Here is a 21,815-nt window from a genome sequence, read left to right as displayed (position 1 = left end):
TACAGTTGAGAGGCGGCCCGAAAGAACAGAGCTCAATCCCCGCAAGCACAACTAAGTGAATACACACACACACACACACACACACACACACACACACACACACACACACACACACACACACACACACACACACACACACACACACACACACACACACACCTTTTCATTCAGAATCACATTCATTCACACACAATCATTCAGAATCTTGTACACCACATATGTAAGACCAATCCTGGAGTATGCGGCCCCAGCATGGAGCCCGTACCTTGTCAAGCACAAGACGAAGCTGGAAAAAGTCCAAATGTATGCCACTAGACTAGTCCCAGAACTAAGAGGCATGAGTTATGAGGAAAGGCTGCGGGAAATGCACCTTACGACACTGGAAGACAGAAGAGTAAGGGGGGACATGATCACAACCTACAAAATCCTCATGGGAATCGACCGGGTAAACAAGGATGAACTATTCAACACTGGAGGGACGCGAACAAGTGGACACAGGTGGAAGCTGAGTACCCAAATGAGCCACAGAGACATTAGAAAGAACTTTTTCAGTGTCAGAGTAGTTAGTAAATGGAATGCACTAGGAAGCGATGTGGTGGAGGCTGACTCCATACACGGTTTCAAATGTAGATATGATAGAGCCCAGTAGGCTCAGGAATCTGTACACCAGTTGATTGACAGTTGAGAGGCGGGACCAAAGAGCCAAAGCCCAACCCCCGCAAGCACAATTAGGTGAGTACACACACACAGGAGCCTGGACCATCTGAGCGGTGCATACATCATTTGTGAGACCAGTTATGAGTATGCTGCCCCGGCACGGAACCCCCCTAGCTACAAAGCACTAAGCAAAACTAAACAAATAGTCAACAAGGCTCCTTCCTGAGCTAAGGGGACGGAGCTATAATGACTGAGGGAACATGACCTCCCTACACTGGAGGAAAGACGGAATATGGCAGACATAATAGCGACGTACAAGATACTAAGAGGGATGACAAAGTAGGTACAGAAGCAATCATCAAATTAGGAAACAGTAGAACGAGAGGATGTAATTGGAACGCACTAGATGAGCAAGTTGTCGAAGCCAATTCGATACACGAGTGAAAAAAAGTCGTAGAGAAGAAAGAGGAGATATGACCACGACGTACAAAATACTGAGGGGAATAGACAAGGTGCACAAACACAGCGTCATTAAAGTGAGAGAAAGTAGAAGGAGAGAATATAGGTAGAAGTTGGAAATTATGGTGTGTGAGAGAAGTACTGGTGTGGAGGCCGGGTGGTTCAATAGTGCACATACATCCAGTTGCGAAGGTCGTTAACACCGCCAACCATCCCTCCACCAGGACAACCACCATCACATCACACTGACAGTCTCCAGCAACGAACAACCACTACTAGCACCATCCACCGAGACAACCACCACCATTGTCAACCAAAATACAGATACCGTCCACCATATCATCCACTATTTAAGTGAGCTGTGTCCATCACAGCCACTGACCTCCTCTCCCACACACCACTCTCCCACACACCACTCTCCCACACACCACTCTCCCACACACCACTCTCCCACACATCACTCTCCCACACACCACTCTCCCACACACCACTCTCCCACACACCACTCTCCCACACACCACTCTCCCACACATCACTCTTCCACACACCACTCTCCCACACACCACTCTCCCACACATCACTCTCCCACACATCACTCTCCCACACATCACTCTCCCACACACCACTCTCCCACACACCACTCTCCCACACACCACTCTCCCACACACCACTCTCCCACACATTACTCTTCCACACACCACTCTCCCACACACCACTCTCCCACACACCACTCTCCCACACATCACTCTCCCACACATCACTCTCCCACACACCACTCTCCCACACATCACTCTCCCACACATCACTCCCACACACCACTCTCCCACACACCACTCTCCCACACATCACTCTCCCACACACCACTCTCCCACACACCACTCTCCCACACACCACTCTCCCACACATCACTCTCCCACACATCACTCTCCCACACACCACTCTCCCACACATCACTCTCCCACACATCACTCCCACACACCACTCTCCCACACACCACTCTCCCACACACCACTCTCCCACACATCACTCTCCCACACACCACTCTCCCACACACCACTCTCCCACACACCACTCTCCCACACACCACTCTCCCACACACCACTCTCCCACACACCACTCTCCCACACACCACTCTCCCACACATCACTCTCCCACACACCACTCTCCCACACACCACTCTCCCACACACCACTCTCTCACACACCACTCTCCCACACACCACTCTCCCACACACCACTCTCCCACACACCACTCTCCCACACACCACTCTCCCACACATCACTGACCCATCTCATAACTCCATCCTCCCAGCACACCATCCTCCCCACTGTCATGTACCCAAGTGCCCTCCACTCCACCACTCTCTCTTGCTTCGCCAGGGCCACACACCGGGCAGCGTCCAACAGCCTGCTTGACCACACCAACTAGGAGGCCTAGCCAGAGGCCAGGCCCAGGGACGTTGAACACCCGGTACCAACAACAACAGGCAGGCAGGTAGGCAACTCTCCTCTACCTTCACTGCCTCAACCCAGGAGACACCCGACCTCCTTGGCAGTGATGTACTGAACGGATAATGAAAATGGACCTAAACATTGTGTACGGTAATGAAGATGGAATGTCAAACAAAGTAGAGGAATTACGAGAAAGGATTGAGATCACAAACTCTGATGTCATAACAGGAGAATCAATATTAAACAAGTGTAATAATCAGTAAGGCAATAATGAGCCGCGAGCAGCAGGAAGAGAGGGAACAGGGAAGACAAGGTGTGACACTACTGGTGCTTGGAAGAGACACATTTGAAGAGATCAAGTTGTTATTGACTAGGAGGACGGGTACAGGGACTAATTACCACCACCTCCACCCGTCAGCCCTTCAGCTACCTCATAATATGAACACTGCTCTCAACACTATCCTCCAAGGGGAAGCTGAAACATCCCAGTCACCACCACTCACCGTGACAGTCACCACCACTCACCGTGACAGTCACCACCACTCACCGTGACAGTCACCACCACTCACCGTGACAGTCACCACCACTCACCGTGACAGTCACCACCACTCACCGTGACAGTCACCACCACTCACCGTGACAGTCACTACCACTCACCGTGACAGTCACTACCACTCACCGTGACAGTCACCACCACTCACCGTGACAGTCACCACCACTCACCGTGACAGTCACCACCACTCACCGTGACAGTCACCACCACTCACCGTAACAGTCACTACCACTCACCGTGACAGTCACTACCACTCACCGTGACAGTCACTACCACTCACCGTGACAGTCACTACCACTCACCGTGACAGTCACCACCACTCACCGTGACAGTCACCACCACTCACCGTGACAGTCACTACCACTCACCATGATAGTCACTACCACTCACCGTGACAGTCACTACCACTCACCATGACAGTCACTACCACTCACCATGACAGTCACTACCACTCACCGTGACAGTCACTACCACTCACCATGACAGTCACTACCACTCACCGTGACAGTCACCACCACTCACCGTGACAGTCACTACCACTCACCATGACAGTCACTACCACTCACCGTGACAGTCACTACCACTCACCGTGACAGTAACTACCACTCACCGTGACAGTCACTACCACTCACCGTGACAGTCACTACCACTCACCGTGACAGTCACCACCACTCACCGTGACAGTCACCACCACTCACCGTGACAGTCACCACCACTCACCGTGACAGTCACCACCACTCACCATGACAGTCACCACCACTCACCGTGACAGTCATCACCACTCACCGTGACAGTCACTACCACTCACCGTGACAGTCACCACCACTCACCATGACAGTCACCACCACTCACCGTGACAGTCACTACCACTCACCGTGACAGTCACCACCACTCACCGTGACAGTCACCACCACTCACCGTGACAGTCACCACCACTCACCGGATTGTGCTCCCAACACCTCCCACCACCTGCTTCCTGTCCTCTCCTGCTGTGTCTTGTCCCAGTCTCCCACCACACCTGTGCTGGGGCCTAGCCAACCTCACCCACCACACCTGTGCTGGGGCCTAGCCAACCTCACCCACCACACCTGTGCTGGGGCCTAGCCAACCTCACCCACCACACCTGTGCTGGGGCCTAGCCAACCTCACCCACCACACCTGTGCTGGGGCCTAGCCAACCTCACCCACCACACCTGCGCTGGGGCCTAGCCAACCTCACCCACCACACCTGTGCTGGGGCCTAGCCAACCTCACCCACCACACCTGCGCTGGGGCCTAGCCAACCACACCCACCACACCTGTGCTGGGGCCTAGCCAACCTCACCCACCACACCTGCGCTGGGGCCTAGCCAACCTCACTCACCACACCTGTGCTGGGGCCTAGCCAACCTCACCCACCACACCTGCGCTGGGGCCTAGCCAACCTCACCCACCACACCTGCGCTGGGGCCTAGCCAACCTCACCCATCACACCTGCGCTGGGGCCTAGCCAACCTCACCCATCACACCTGTGCTGGGGCCTAGCCAACCTCACCCATCACACCTGCGCTGGGGCCTAGCCAACCTCACCCATCACACCTGCGCTGGGAGCCTAGCCAGCCTCACCCATCACACCTGCGCTGGAGCCTAGCCAACCCCACCCATCACACCTGCGCTGGGAGCCTAGCCAGCCCCACCCATCACACCTGCGCTGGAGCCTAGCCAACCCCACCCATCACACCTGCGCTGGAGCCTAGCCAACCCCACCCATCACACCTGCGCTGGAGCCTAGCCAACCCCACCCATCACACCTGCGCTGGGAGCCTAGCCAACCCCACCCATCACACCTGCGCTGGGAGCCTAGCCAGCCTCACCCATCACACCTGCGCTGGGAGCCTAGCCAGAGGTTTGTCAACAAATAGTCCCAATCTTTGTTGACATTAATCAGCTGACTGGCGGGGCCTTATGAATGAGACCGCCCGCGTGAGTCAGCTGATATCAGTCACCTGATTCATGTGCCGTCGTACCAATATGATTTACGGTGTGAAGATATACCAATATGATTTACGGTGTGAAGATATACCAATATTATTTACGGTGTGGAGATATGTTGCATTTACAAGACACTCAACAAAAAATACTAGACACTCAACAAAATTTTTTTCAACATTTCGAAACATTAGACAAAGGCACACGTATTATCACAAATTAAATAATTTTCAGAATGAATAAATGAGTATATATATTACACCAGTCTCGAATTACTTTATTATTTTCATTGCACTTGTTAGTTTTAGTAGTCAAGTTCAATGGATTCTAATTTCTGAACAGTTTTGTCACTATTTTCAATTTTTGATCACTAGGCTCCACTTGTCGCATTAGAGATGAGTGTTCGTATCAGTCGCACCTGTCTTCGTTGTTTCAATAGTAACATGACTGTACAAGCCGGACACCAGCGACCACTTACAAGTCCTGACACAGTCACGGGTCTTCCCGCACCGTACACAGTAACGCCTCCCACACCGTAGCCTAGTGCTGAGAGCCACACATATTCCCACACCACAGTTATTGTTTCACACACTTCCTCCAGGAACATGTAGTCAGTCACCATTGTCGCCGGTATCTTGGGTCACACGCACGCACGCACACACGCACACACCCACACACACAGTTGTGTGTGGGTGTGTGATTGACACAGATTGACAGTTGAAAGGCGGGCCGAATGAGCCAGAGATCAACCCCCGCAAACACAACTAGGTGAATACACACACACACACACACACACACACACACACACACACACACACACACACACACACACACACACACACACACACACTGGCGAAAATTAGAACTTCATTCAGAAACCTAAGTGAGGAGGCTTTTAGGGCGCTTTACACTGCCTACGTGAGACCAGTCTTAGAGTATGCCGCGCCATCATGGAGCCCCCACCTGAAGAAGCACATTAGGAAACTGGAGAAGGTTCAGAAGTTTGCGACGAGGCTTGTCCCAGAGTTACGAGGGATGGGGGTATGAAGAGCGTCTGAAGGAACTGAACCTTACGACACTAGAGAAAAGAAGGGAGAGAGGAGATTTGATAGGGACATATAAAATACTCAGGGGAATTGACAAAGTGGAAATGATGAAATGTTCACACGTAATAATAACAGAACGAGGGGACATGGGTGGAAACTGGAAACTCAGATGAGTCACAGAGATGTTAGGAAGCTTTCTTTTAGCGTGAGAGTAGTGTGAAAATGGAATGCACTTGGGGAAAAGGTTGGGGAAGCAAACTCTATTCATACTTTTAAAATTAGGTATGATAGGGAAATGGGGCAGGAATCATTCCTGTAAACAACCGATGGCTGGAAAGGCGAGATCCAAGAGCCAATGCTTGATCCTGCAAGCACAATTAGGTGAGTACACACACACACGTTCAAATGTAGATATAATAGAGCCCGGTAGGCTCAGTAATCTGAACACCAGTTGACTGACAATTGAGAAGCGGGACCAAAGAGCCAGAGGTCAACCCCCGCAAGCACAACTAGGTGAGTACACAGGAGCAGCCAATGCGGCATTTGTGTTGGAGAATTACTGGTCCTAAACAGTTATTAAACACTTGCAGCACTGTACACAACACTGGCACACGAACGGTCACAACCTCACGAATCCCGTCAACTGATACTAAATACACGTAGGAAGTCTGTCATGTGGATTTGGCAGGATAAACGAATCCGTAAAAAAAAGATACCGGCGAACTGACGCAGAGTGCGTGACGGGTCCCTGTAGACAGTACGACGCCGCGGTCAGCGCCTCACTGACGGAGTCCGCCACCATCACTGCTGCCGCTGCCACCACCACCACTCCTAGTACTGCCGCCACCACCACCACCACTCCTAGTACTGCCGCCACCACCACCACCACTCCTTGTACTGCCGCCACCACCACCACCACTCCTTGTACTGCCGCCACCACCACCACCACTCCTTGTACTGCCGCCACCACCACCACCACTCCTTGTACTGCCGCCACCACCACCACCACTCCTTGTACTGCCGCCACCACCACCACCACTCCTTGTACTGCCGCCACCACCACCACCACTCCTTGTACTGCCGCCACCACCACCACCACTCCTTGTACTGCCGCCACCACCACCCCCACCACCACTCCTAGTACTGCCACCACCCATACTACTGCCACCACCACCACCACCCATACTACTGCCACCACTCCTACTACTGCCACCGCACGGCCAACCACCACCACCACTCAACCCACTACCAACACCACAATCATCATCAGCATCTCTACTGTTTTCACTGCAGCTTCCTACATTGTCAACACGCTTGTAATGCTGATGATGGAGCCCACACTGGCCAGACATGATGGAGCCCACACTGGCCAGACATGATGGAGCCCACACTGGCCAGACATGATGGAGCCCACACTGGTCAGACATGATGGAGCCCACACTGGCCAGACATGATGGAGCCCACACCGGCCAGACATGATGGAGCCCACACTGGCCAGACATGATGGAGCCCACACTGGCCAGACATGATGGAGCCCACACTGGCCAGACATGATGGAGCCCACACTGGCCAGACATGGAGCCCACACTGGGCAGACATGATGGAGCCCACACTGGCCAGACATGATGGAGCCCACACCGGCCAGACATGATGGAGCCCACACCGGCCAGACATGATGGAGCCCACACTGGCCAGACATGATGGAGCCTACACTGGCCAGACATGATGGAGCCCACACCGGCCAGACATGATGGAGCCCACACTGGCCAGACATGACGGAGCCCACACTGGCCAGACATGACGGAGCCCACACCGGCCAGACATGACGGAGCCCACACCGGCCAGACATGACGGAGCCCACACCGGCCAGACATGACGGAGCCCACACTGGCCAGACATGATGGAGCCCACACCGGCCAGACATGATGGAGCCCACACCGGCCAGACATGATGGAGCCCACACTGGCCAGACATGATGGAGCCCACACCGGCCAGACATGATGGAGCCCACACCGGCCAGACATGATGGAGCCCACACCGGCCAGACATGATGGAGCCCACACCGGCCATACATGATAGAGCCCACACCGGCCAGACATGATGGAGCCCACACCGGCCAGACATGATGGAGCCCACACCGGCCAGACATGATGGAGCCCACACCGGCCAGACATGATGGAGCCCACACCGGCCAGACATGATGGAGCCCACACCGGCCATACATGATGGAGCCCATACCGGCCAGACATGATGGAGCCCACACCGGCCAGACATGATGGAGCCCACACCGGCCAGACATGATGGAGCCCATACCGGCCAGACATGATGGAGCCCACACCATCCAGACACGATGGAGCCCACACCGGCCAGACACGATGGAGCCCACACCGGCCAGACATGATGGAGCCCATACCGCCCAGACATGATGGAGCCCACACCGGCCAGACATGATGGAGCCCACACCGGCCAGACATGATGGAGCCCACACCGGCCAGACATGATGGAGCCCATACCGGCCAGACATGATGGAGCCCACACCGGCCAGACATGATGAAGCCCATACCGGCCAGACATGATAGAGCCCACACCGGCCAGACATGATGAAGCCCACACCGGGCAGACATGTTGGAGCCCACACCAGCCAGACATGATGGAGCCCACACCGGGCAGACATGATGGAGCCCACACCGGGCAGACATGTTGGAGCCCACACCAGCCAGACATGATGGAGCCCACATCGGCCAGACATGATGAAGCCCACACCGGGCAGACATGTTGGAGCCCACACCAGCCAGACATGATGGAGCCCACACCGGGCAGACATGATGAAGCCCACACCGGCCAGACATGATGAAGCCCACACCGGGCAGACATGTTGGAGCCCACACCAGCCAGACATGATGGAGCCCACACCGGGCAGACATGATGGAGCCCACACCGGGCAGACATGTTGGAGCCCACACCGGGCAGACATGTTGGAGCCCACACCGGGCAGACATGTTGGAGCCCACACCAGCCAGACATGATGGAGCCCACACCGGCCAGACATGATGAAGCCCACACCGGGCAGACATGTTGGAGCCCACACCGGGCAGACATGTTGGAGCCCACACCGGGCAGACATGTTGGAGCCCACACTGGCCAGACATGAGGCAGCCCACACCGGGCAGACATGATGAAGCCCACACCGGCCAGACATGATGAAGCCCACACCGGGCAGACATGTTGGAGCCCACACCAGCCAGACATGATGGAGCCCACACCGGGCAGACATGATGGAGCCCACACCAGCCAGACATGATGGAGGCCACACCGGGCAGACATGATGAAGCCCACACCGGCCAGACATGATGAAGCCCACACCGGGCAGACATGATGGAGCCCACACCGGCCAGACATGATGAAGCCCACACCGGGCAGACATGTTGGAGCCCACACCGGGCAGACATGTTGGAGCCCACACCGGGCAGACATGTTGGAGCCCACACTGGCCAGACATGAGGCAGCCCACACCGGGCAGACATGATGAAGCCCACACCGGCCAGACATGATGAAGCCCACACCGGGCAGACATGTTGGAGCCCACACCGGGCAGACATGTTGGAGCCCACACCGGGCAGACATGTTGGAGCCCACACCAGCCAGACATGATGGAGCCCACACCGGCCAGACATGATGAAGCACACACCGGGCAGACATGTTGGAGCCCACACCGGGCAGACATGTTGGAGCCCACACCAGCCAGACATGATGGAGCCCACACCGGCCAGACATGATGAAGCCCACACCGGGCAGACATGTTGGAGCCCACACCGGCCAGACATGATGAAGCCCACACCGGGCAGACATGTTGGAGCCCACACCGGGCAGACATGATGGAGCCCACACCGGCCAGACATGATGAAGCCCACACCGGCCAGACATGATGGAGCCCACACCGGCCAGACATGATGGAGCCCACACCGGCCAGACATGATGGAGCCCATACCGGCCAGACATGATGGAGCCCACACCGGCCAGACATGATGAAGCCCATACCGGCCAGACATGATAGAGCCCACACCGGCCAGACATGATGAAGCCCACACCGGGCAGACATGTTGGAGCCCACACCAGCCAGACATGATGGAGCCCACACCGGGCAGACATGATGGAGCCCACACCGGGCAGACATGTTGGAGCCCACACCAGCCAGACATGATGGAGCCCACATCGGCCAGACATGATGAAGCCCACACCGGGCAGACATGTTGGAGCCCACACCAGCCAGACATGATGGAGCCCACACCGGGCAGACATGATGAAGCCCACACCGGCCAGACATGATGAAGCCCACACCGGGCAGACATGTTGGAGCCCACACCAGCCAGACATGATGGAGCCCACACCGGGCAGACATGATGGAGCCCACACCGGGCAGACATGTTGGAGCCCACACCGGGCAGACATGTTGGAGCCCACACCGGGCAGACATGTTGGAGCCCACACCAGCCAGACATGATGGAGCCCACACCGGCCAGACATGATGAAGCCCACACCGGGCAGACATGTTGGAGCCCACACCGGGCAGACATGTTGGAGCCCACACCGGGCAGACATGTTGGAGCCCACACTGGCCAGACATGAGGCAGCCCACACCGGGCAGACATGATGAAGCCCACACCGGCCAGACATGATGAAGCCCACACCGGGCAGACATGTTGGAGCCCACACCAGCCAGACATGATGGAGCCCACACCGGGCAGACATGATGGAGCCCACACCAGCCAGACATGATGGAGGCCACACCGGGCAGACATGATGAAGCCCACACCGGCCAGACATGATGAAGCCCACACCGGGCAGACATGATGGAGCCCACACCGGCCAGACATGATGAAGCCCACACCGGGCAGACATGTTGGAGCCCACACCGGGCAGACATGTTGGAGCCCACACCGGGCAGACATGTTGGAGCCCACACTGGCCAGACATGAGGCAGCCCACACCGGGCAGACATGATGAAGCCCACACCGGCCAGACATGATGAAGCCCACACCGGGCAGACATGTTGGAGCCCACACCGGGCAGACATGTTGGAGCCCACACCGGGCAGACATGTTGGAGCCCACACCAGCCAGACATGATGGAGCCCACACCGGCCAGACATGATGAAGCACACACCGGGCAGACATGTTGGAGCCCACACCGGGCAGACATGTTGGAGCCCACACCAGCCAGACATGATGGAGCCCACACCGGCCAGACATGATGAAGCCCACACCGGGCAGACATGTTGGAGCCCACACCGGCCAGACATGATGAAGCCCACACCGGGCAGACATGTTGGAGCCCACACCGGGCAGACATGATGGAGCCCACACCGGCCAGACATGATGAAGCCCACACCGGGCAGACATGTTGGAGCCCACACCGGGCAGACATGTTGGAGCCCACACCAGCCAGACATGATGGAGCCCACACCGGCCAGACATGATGAAGCCCACACCGGGCAGACATGTTGGAGCCCACACCAGCCAGACATGATGGAGCCCACACCGGGCAGACATGATGGAGCCCACACCGGGCAGACATGTTGGAGCCCACACCGGGCAGACATGTTGGAGCCCACACCGGGCAGACATGTTGGAGCCCACACCAGCTAGACATGATGGAGCCCACACCGGCCAGACATGAAGCCCATACCGGGCAGACATGTTGGAGCCCACACCGGGCAGACATGTTGGAGCCCACACCAGCTAGACATGTTGGAGCCCACACCGGCCAGACATGTTGGAGCCCACACCAGCCAGACATGATGGAGCCCACACCTGTTGGAAATTTCCCACAGTTATTCTCATCTCTATTACAACAGGATGTATTTCCTGTATTAGGCTTCATACACATCTAATATTCATTTACTAATCCTTAATACAATGGGATGTACTTCCTGTACTAAGCGTAATTATTAACTAACACTACTAATACGTAGCTTAGTATCATAGAATTTAGTGTATTAGGTTGTGGAACATCATGTAATTTCTCCTAGAATTGTGAAGTGTTACGTCAGCCATTCACGGAGAATAAATTTCCACATACCTGTAGATCTAACACAAATGTAATCATTTACTTTCCTTTATTATGAATAATTATTTAGCAATAGGTTTACTTTTAGTATACAACAGTTTACTGGAATTACTTTACCCAACTTGACTGCTGTTCCAGTAAATAATATCATAATCTAAAATTAATTCCACTACCAAACGAGTCTTTTTATTTGTGCAGTCTACATTAACTGACTTGCACTGTGAGAATTAAACATCACCACATAAAGTATTCACTTAAGTTATCCAGAATATTTATAAACGCCTCCTTCCCTATTTAGCTTTAATAAATAAATATAATTTATGCTCGAGCCCCTACTGGGAACTAATGCGCATGCGCGACTTTCGGGAGGAAGGAAAGGGGACTCTCGCCATATTAGATCAAGCGGCACGGCGCTCGGAAGCGGTGCCAACAAATCTTACCATCCAGAAGGCATCCTAACATCCCTGGACGCTAGATTAAGGACGCAGCTTACCAGAATCACGGACACCAGTTCGGCAGGCATTTTTACCTTTTAGTTTATTGAGCTCATAAATTCATAACTAATATAGGTAGCCATGTTGTGACGCTGCAGGCGTAAAAAATAATCCCATGTAAGTGCAGCTCTTTCCCCTCCAAATATCTAGATATTACTTTATATGTGTGTGAATACTAGTTTGGAGTGGAAATTATGGAAATATCATTATTGCAGCATGGTGCAACACCCCTGAGGAAGCGTGTGGCCGCCAAACACACACCGAAACTACGACATTGGTACAACGTTCGAACAAGTTTTAACACCACCTAACCAGTTATAACAACCAATATAGCAAGTCGTAATAACGTTCTAATACGTCATAAACACGTTAAATCAAGATGTAACAACTTTGTTACAAGTTGTAACAAGCTGAAAATAGAGACAGTTACGATTTGTGTTTCCAGGGTGGCCGCCATACCCTCACGTGCTCCAAGTATCACTATCTCAAACTGTTTCCAGAGCGTCGTACAGTGGATTGCATCTACGTCTCTTTGTCACAGCTGAAATTTAATCAGTTTTCATTGTAGATAGTACTTTATTATTCAGAGCCCATATATATCTGATATTGCCTTTATGAATTATTAATCTTTGATTTGCAGTAGTATTTCTTGCATTACATATTTTTCTCATTATCTAGGTGTGTACATATTAATATTAAACTTATTATTATCACATAACATATGTTGCACATAGACTAATCTTATAGAATACCCCCAAAATATGTCATGGTAGGCTGGCTCTAGAATTATATAATTTACAGTCATTGCTTAATAGAATTTATTTATATATAATCATAGATCTATAAATCACAGATTTTCTCATTTAAAACATTCTGGTCCTTCGAGCTAACTTAGAATTAATTATTATCTTGCATTCATAAAATTATACATTTTATTAGTATTATACTGGAGCCAGATTTCCCCACAACACCGGCCAGACATGACGGAGCCCACACCGGCCAGACATGACGGAGCCCACACCGGCCAGACATGACGGAGCCCACACCGGCCAGACATGACGGAGCCCACACCGGCCAGACATGATGGAGCCCACACCGGCCAGACATGATGGAGCCCACACCGGCCAGACATGACGGAGCCCACACCGGCCAGACATGATGGAGCCCACACCGGCCAGACATGATGGAGCCCACACCGGCCAGACATGATGGAGCCCACACCGGCCAGACATGATGGAGCCCACACTGGCCAGACATGACGGAGCCCACACCGGCCAGACATGACGGAGCCCACACCGGCCAGACATGGAGCCCACACCGGCCAGACATGACGGAACCCACACTGGCCAGACATGACGGAGCCCACACCGGCCAGACATTATGGAGCCCACACCGGCCAGACATGATGGAGCCCACACCGGCCAGACATGACGGAACCCACACTGGCCAGACATGACGGAGCCCACACCGGCCAGACATGATGGAGCCCACACCGGCCAGACATGATGGAGCCCACACCGGCCAGACATGACGGAGCCCACACCGGCCAGACATGATGGAGCCCACACCGGCCAGACATGACGGAGCCCACACCGGCCAGACATGATGGAGCCCACACCGGCCAGACATGACGGAGCCCACACCGGCCAGACATGATGGAGCCCACACCGGCCAGACATGATGGAGCCCACACCGGCCAGACATGATGGAGCCCACACCGGCCAGACATGACGGAGCCCACACCGGCCAGACATGACGGAGCCCACACCGGCCAGACATGACGGAGCCCACACCGGCCAGACATGACGGAGCCCACACCGGCCAGACACCGCACAGTAGTGGACTCTTGGTGTTTGTTAACATGGACGTCAGCAGCCCACGTTGTGATGTCATCAAGACTGTGTATTACCCGATAACTGTGTGTTTAGGCTGACGTCACTGTACTCAGGGTGACGTCACGGTGACGTCACTGTAATCAGGGTGACGTCACTGTACTCAGGGTGACGTCACTGTAATCAGGGTGACGTCACGGTGAGTGGAGGGCACTGGGGAGGCCTGTGTGTGTATGACGTCACCAGAGTGTAAGACACAATGATTGATGCCTTAACAATTAGTGTGTGACTGTGACGCCTGCACCACACTCCACCACACTGCACCACAATGGAAGACAGGACATTAGAACACCACAGGATACTGAAGGACACTGCAGGACACAGGAGGACACTGCAGAACACAGGAGGACACTGCAGAACACAGGAGGACACTGCAGGACACAGGTGGACACTGCAGGACACAGGAGGACACTGCAGAACACAGGAGGACACTGCAGGACACAGGAGTACACTGCAGGACACAGGAGTACACTGCAGGACACAGGAGGACACTGCAGAACACAGGAGGACACTGCAGGACACAGGAGGACGCTGCAGAACACAGGACACTGCAGGACACAAGAGGACACAGGAGGACACTGCAGGACACTGCAGGACACAGGAGGACACTGCAGGACACAGGTGGACACTGCAGGACACTGCAGGACACAGGAGGACACTGCAGGACACAGGAGGACACTGCAGAACACAGGACACTGCAGGACACAGGACACTGCAGGACACAGAACACTGCAGGACACAGGAGGACACTGCAAGACACAGGAGGACACTGCAGGACACAGGAGGACACTGCAGGACACAGGAGGGCGCTGCATGACACAGGAGGACACTGCAGGACACAGGAGTACACTGCAGGACACAGGAGTACACTGCAAGACACAGGAGGACACTGCAAGACACAGGAGGACACTGCAGGACACAGGAGGACACTGCAGGACATAGGAGGACACAGGAGGACACTGCAGGACACAGGAGGACACTGCAAGACACAGGAGGACACTGCAGGACACAGGAGGACACTGCAGAACACAGGAGGACACTGCAGGACACAGGAGGACACTGCAGGACATAGGAGGACACAGGAGGATACTGCAGGACACTGCAGGACACAGGAGGACACTGCAGGACACAGGAGGACACTGCAGGACACAGGAGGACATTGCAGAACACAGGAGGACACTGCAGGACACAGGAGGACACTGCAGGACACAGGAGGACACTGCAGAACACAGGAGGACACTGCAGGACACAGGAGGACACTGCAGGACACAGGAGGACACTGCAGGACACAGGAGGACACTGCAGGACACAGGAGGACACTGCAGGACACAGGAGGACACTGCAGAACACAGGAGGACACTGCAGGACACAGGAGGACACTGCAGAACACAGGAGGACACTGCAGGACACTGGTGGACACTGCAGGACACAGGAGGACACTGCAGAACACAGGAGGACACTGCTGGACACAGGAGTACACTGCAGGACACAGGAGTACACTGCAGGACACAGGAGGACACTGCAGAACACAGGAGGACACTGCAGGACACAGGAGGACGCTGCAGAACACAGGACACTGCAGGACACAGTAGGACACTGCAGGACACAGGTGGACACTGCAGGACACAGGAGGACACTGCAGGACACAGGAGGACACTGCAGGACACAGGTGGACACTGCAGGACACAGGAGGACACTGCAGGACACAGGTGGACACTGCAGGACACAGGAGGACACTGCAGGACACAGGAGGACACTGCAGAACACAGGACACTGCAGGACACAGGACACTGCAGGACACAGAACACTGCAGGACACAGGAGGACACTGCAAGACACAGGAGGACACTGCAGGACACAGGAGGACACTGCAGGACACAGGAGGACACTGCAGGACACAGGAGGGCGCTGCATGACACAGGAGGACACTGCAGGACACAGGAGTACACTGCAGGACACAGGAGTACACTGCAAGACACAGGAGGACACTGCAAGACACAGGAGGACACAGGAGGACACTGCAGGACACTGCAGGACACAGGAGGACACTGCAGGACATAGGAGGACACAAGAGGACACAAGAGGACACTGCAGGACACAGGAGGATACTGCAGGACACTGCAGGACACAGGAGGATACTGCAGGACACTGCAGGACACAGGAGGACACTGCAGGACACAGGAGGACACTGCAGGACACAGGAGGACATCGCAGAACACAGGAGGACACTGCAGGACACAGGAGGACACTGCAGGACACAGGAGGACACTGCAGGACACAGGAGGACACTGCAGAACACAGGAGGACACTGCAGGACACAGGAGGACACTGCAGGACACAGGAGGACACTGCAGGACACAGGAGGACACTGCAGGACACTGCAGGACACAGGAGGACACTGCAGAACACAGGAGGACACTGCAGGACACTGCAGGACACAGGACACTGCAGGACAGGAGGACACTGCAGGACACAGGAAGACACTAGAAGACACCAACATGAGGGTCACCAAGCATGACGGTGAGCGAGCGGTCACGGGCACCAGGAAAACCTTGCAACACGTATCCACGAAGATGCATCCTCAGCAATGTTCAATTACATATTGTGTGTTGGAAGAGAGGAAGGGGGAGAGGGAGAGGGAAGGAAGGAGGGGGGAGAGGGAGAGGGAAGGTAGGAGGGGGAGAGGGAGGGAGTGGAGTTTAGAGTACATCAGAGCGGAGACGGATACCCTCTAATGAATGGTGAGGCCACCGGTGGGTGTGTGAGGTCCGACACCTGCTGGTGGTGGTGCTGGTGATGGTGGTGGTGGTGGTGCTGGTGATGGTGGTGGTGGTGGTCGTGGTCGTGGTGGCAGTCACCAGCAGAGGAGGGCTACCTGGGTCTACTCTAGGGAGGAGGAGTGGGGGGGGGGATGGTTTACTGGAGTACCTGCTGGAGGTCAACTTGAGAGGGCCGGGCAGACCCCGGCAGCACCACTGACAACACCGTGGGAACTCCAGCCCGGCGTGCTGGCGCGGGTGGGAGCAGTGTGCACCTGAGTGTGGTAATGGCAGGGGGGAGTGGTGGGAGGGGGGGGGGGGTAGTGAGGGAGGGGAAACACGAGGGAGGAGGGAGGTGGAGAAACAAGAAGGGGGAAGCAAGGGAAACAAATAGTCAGACTTGTGAAGTACATGGAGGAGGAAGAGAAGTATAACACCAGGCAGCATGGGTTTAGACACCGCAGAGGGGCCCATACAGCTATAGCCCTGATCTACCAGCATATAGCAGAGGGGCCCATACAGCTATAGCCCTGATCTACCAGCATATAGCAGAGGGGCCCATACAGCTATAGCCCTGATCTACCAGCATATAGCCAACGCAGTGTCGAAAAAAGATCAGTGTAATATAGTGCTTAGAGACGCTTCGAAAGCCTTCGATAAAGTGTGGCACACAGGCCTAAAATATAAGATATCTGATCTAGGACTACCATCGAGATTTACTGCTACTCTCAGCAGCTTTATAGACTTTAGAGAACTGCTAGGCTCAATATCGGCAGCTACTTGGATGACGTAATAGAACAGAAAAGTGGAGTACCGCAAGGAAGCTGCCTCTCCCCCACTCTATTCAACATATATACAGCTAACCTACCCCAACCCCAACATGGAGAATACATCACATACGCTGACGATGTCACCCAAATAATATGCCAACCAGGACCATCAAAGCCGCTACTAGCCGACAAGACCAAGGCAGCAATTGAACTCATAAACAACTTTGAGAAGCAATAGAAAATTATCATAAACAAAAGTTCCAGATAATACACATTGCAAAAAAGAAACCCAGACCCCATTATCCTTGACAACCGTCCGATCCAATATGCGGAGGTAGGCAGAATACTGGGACTCAGGATCAATAGAACAGGGATAAAAAATTCACGTAAGGGACCGACTAAACAAAGCCAAAGCAGCCTTAGGAAAACTGAGGAGATTCCGAAGCCTCAAAACAAACATTCAGATCCACCTATATAAGGCTCTAGTTCGGCCGCATCTAGAGTATCCCCCAGTACCACTACACACCATAAAGAAAACTAACATGCAGAAACTGCAAGCAGTGTAAAATAAGGCGCTAAGGAGAGCAGCAAAACACCGTCCACCATATGATCAGACAATCCAGGAGCTCCACGAGCTATTGAACATACAGCCACTAAACATCAGACTGCAGCACCAGGCCATCAGGGTATGGAACACCATCGAGATGTTAGAGGACCCAATGTTTGAAAGATGAGACGTTCCGCTCCCACAGCTGGTGGCCCAAGATGAGACGCCCCGCTCCCACAGCTGGTGGCCCAAGATGAGACGCCCCGCTCCCACAGCTGGTGGCCCAAGATGAGACGCCCCGCTCCCACAGCTGGTGGCCCAAGATGAGACGCCCCGCTCCCACAGCTGGTGGCCCAAGAGCCTCGATTTACTAGATGAAAACCCCGCCCCACAGTACATAATTCCCAGGTGAAATACCGACCTGAAATCCCTCCCCCAAAACTTGAAAAAACTGCGTGTATTTTATTTTATATTACATATTATATATATATATATATATATATATATATATATATATATATATATATATATATATATATATAAAATCAATAAATGATAATAATGAAATAAATAGCCTTAAACATATATGAGTGCTACACAGTACTAATCTATAAACATCCATATATAGTGAAATAGTGAAACACATGTGAAGAACCTCTCACACACTCACAACTCCCTGACAAGAGGGAGCCAGCTTAGCTTAGCTGCCAACACCCACACATCGTGTCAGCAAGGCGGACAGCCCGCCTGCTTTCATACCTCTCACTGTATTTCCCACTTCTAAACTTTCCTTCACCTATGCCTCTCCTTCCTCTTTACTTCCTCCCCCCCAAAAAAAAAAAAATGAGACAAGAAGTAAGAGAAGGGAGACAAGGGAGGATATTCCCGCCCTCTTCACCACAACAGTACCCCGCTCCGGAAGCACCCGAAGCGCAACATTTCAGATGCCAATCCGTCCTCGACTCAAGTCCATTCCACCTAACGGTCGACCCCACAGACGCATTCATAAATTTTTACATGCTGTTCATTCAAAACAGGAATTTTCTCAAATATAAATTAGTTATATTATATCAGCATATTGTGCATATATAGGCTTAGGTTAGGTTAGATGTTTAGGTTCTGTTGGCGATTATTTGTATCTGTAGTACGTGGATGAAGCATTTACAGCGTTGTGGTTCGAACAAAATGCGTCAGTGAAGCACTTGTTCTGGAAGTGTTCGAACGAAATCAGTTATGAGTCGTGTGTAAACGGGTTTTCATTCATAAACAGCTGGGGGTTGGTGGGTGGATGGAATCACTGTTGGATCTTTGTTTGGAGGACGGGCTGCAAGTGATTCAAGAACTATAAAAAGACCACAATCCTGACGTTTGCTTAGACTAAGGAGCATCGGCCTCTGGGGGTTGTGGTGTTCTTGTAGTCAACGTTGTACCACAGACGTGACCACTGACCAGCACGTCAGCCTGGAGAATGATAGGATGGATTACGAGAACTTTCAAATCCAGGGATCCCATCACAATGGTTGTACTCTTCAAGTCACTTGTGTTGTCCCGTCTTGAGTACTGCTCAGTACTCACTTCCCCCTTCAGAGCAGGAGAGATTGCTGAAATAGAGGGAATACAGAGAACATATACGGCACGCATAGACGAGATAAAGCACCTAAATTATTGGGATCGTCTCAAAGCTCTCCAAATGTACTCACTAGAAAGGAGACGAGAGAGATGTCATATAATATACACATGGAAAATACTGGAGGGACAGGTCCCAAATCTACACAGTAAAATAACAACGTACTGGAGTGAACGATATAGAAGAAAATGCAGAATAGAACCAGTGAAGAGCAGAGGTGCCATAGGCACAATCAGAGAACACTGTATAAACATCAGAGGTCCGCGGATGTTCCTGGTGGCCGGGCTTGGGAGTAGAAGAACTCCCAGAACCCCATCAAGCAGGTACCCCACACATCTACCACCACCACTACACACATCTACCACCACCACCACTACACACATCTACCACCACCAGCACTACACATATCTACCGCCACCACCACTACACACATCTACCACCACCACCTTTCAATGTCAGAGTAGTTAACGGATGGAATGCATTAGGCAGTGATGTGGTGGAGGCTGACTCCATACACAGTTTCAAATGTAGATATGATAGAGCCCAGTAGGCTCAGGAACCTGTACACCTGTTGATTGACAGTTGAGAGGCGGGACCAAAGAGCCAGAGCTCAACCCCCGCAAGCACAACTAGGAGAGTACACATCTACTACTGCCCAAATTATTAACCTCTAACACAGCAAGATAAATGCGTTGTATTAGGAAATTAAATTGACTAATAATATAAATTTCTAATGAGGAAACGCCAAAAGTTTCCTAGTATCGAGGGTGGACTATTGCGTCACCCACTACGGCTCACGCGGTGACGATTTCTTTATCTAATTCGTATTAAAACCAGTCTGTAATTTGCTTTTATTTGCATCTATTATTTAGATTGGAAATTAATTAAACTTAACAAATTTTAAAGTGTACTTCCGTCCCAAGGTGAATTTCCACATCCGTGACATGTTGATTCACGGGCAAAATAATAGTCACGTCACGTATTCAGCATTTCTTAAATTTGCTTTAAATCACGAAAAAACCTTTCGATCCAGAGTTATGAACACTGGAAAATTGTTCACTGGAATTTGATGTAAAATATTAGGGCAAAAAATGACGCCAACATTGTGGCGTTAGTGAACGAGATAAATTAAATTGCGTGACTAATTTCCCGTGCGTTCACCACGCGAGCGAGGACGCGTGAAGCGCAGTCTCACGACAAGAGGAGGTCGAGCTGATCCCTGCTGAAGCACGCCAACTAGCATCGTCCAATATTGGGGTCATCCGACGTCTCACGGCTCCCAGACTTTGCTGCTAGCTTCACACGATAAGGGAAATTGTGTCCGGTCGGCTACTGACATTCTATTGGTGTTTGTGGCCATATTTACTTGTGATAGAATAGGCCGGCCGTTACGCCGCAGGAGAATTTAAACATCCAGAGTAAGTTTAAGTCTTGTAACACTTATGACCAAACTCCCCAAGAGATGACACCCAGGGAAGCTTTCGCCAAGAGGTCAGCCCAGATGACCTCTGGATCGTCCTGCAAAGT

The 21,815-nt window shown here is 52.9% G+C and overlaps 1 protein-coding gene across 9 annotated transcripts in view; it reads right to left on the bottom strand.

Moving 5' to 3' along the window:
• The window catches only part of LOC123765545 (uncharacterized), a 238,530-nt gene that overhangs the window by 145,131 nt on the left and 71,584 nt on the right, over window positions 1-21,815 (bottom strand). For 2 of the 9 annotated variants that reach the window (XM_069334063.1, XM_069334064.1), the window contains exon 1: window positions 6,851-6,961. The exons of 6 other annotated variants lie outside the window; for them this stretch is intronic. The gene's annotated coding sequence lies outside the window, so the exon portion shown is untranslated. Of the gene's footprint in view, window positions 1-6,850; window positions 6,963-21,815 lie in introns of those variants that run through there. One more of the 9 variants, XM_069334061.1, reaches the window with a different exon arrangement.

The sequence above is a fragment of the Procambarus clarkii genome, chromosome 30, assembly GCF_040958095.1.
Source record: "Procambarus clarkii isolate CNS0578487 chromosome 30, FALCON_Pclarkii_2.0, whole genome shotgun sequence".
Classification (NCBI taxonomy): domain Eukaryota; kingdom Metazoa; phylum Arthropoda; class Malacostraca; order Decapoda; family Cambaridae; genus Procambarus; species Procambarus clarkii.
Note: the sequence above shows the minus strand (reverse complement) of the source record. Positions and strands in the feature narration are given on the sequence as shown.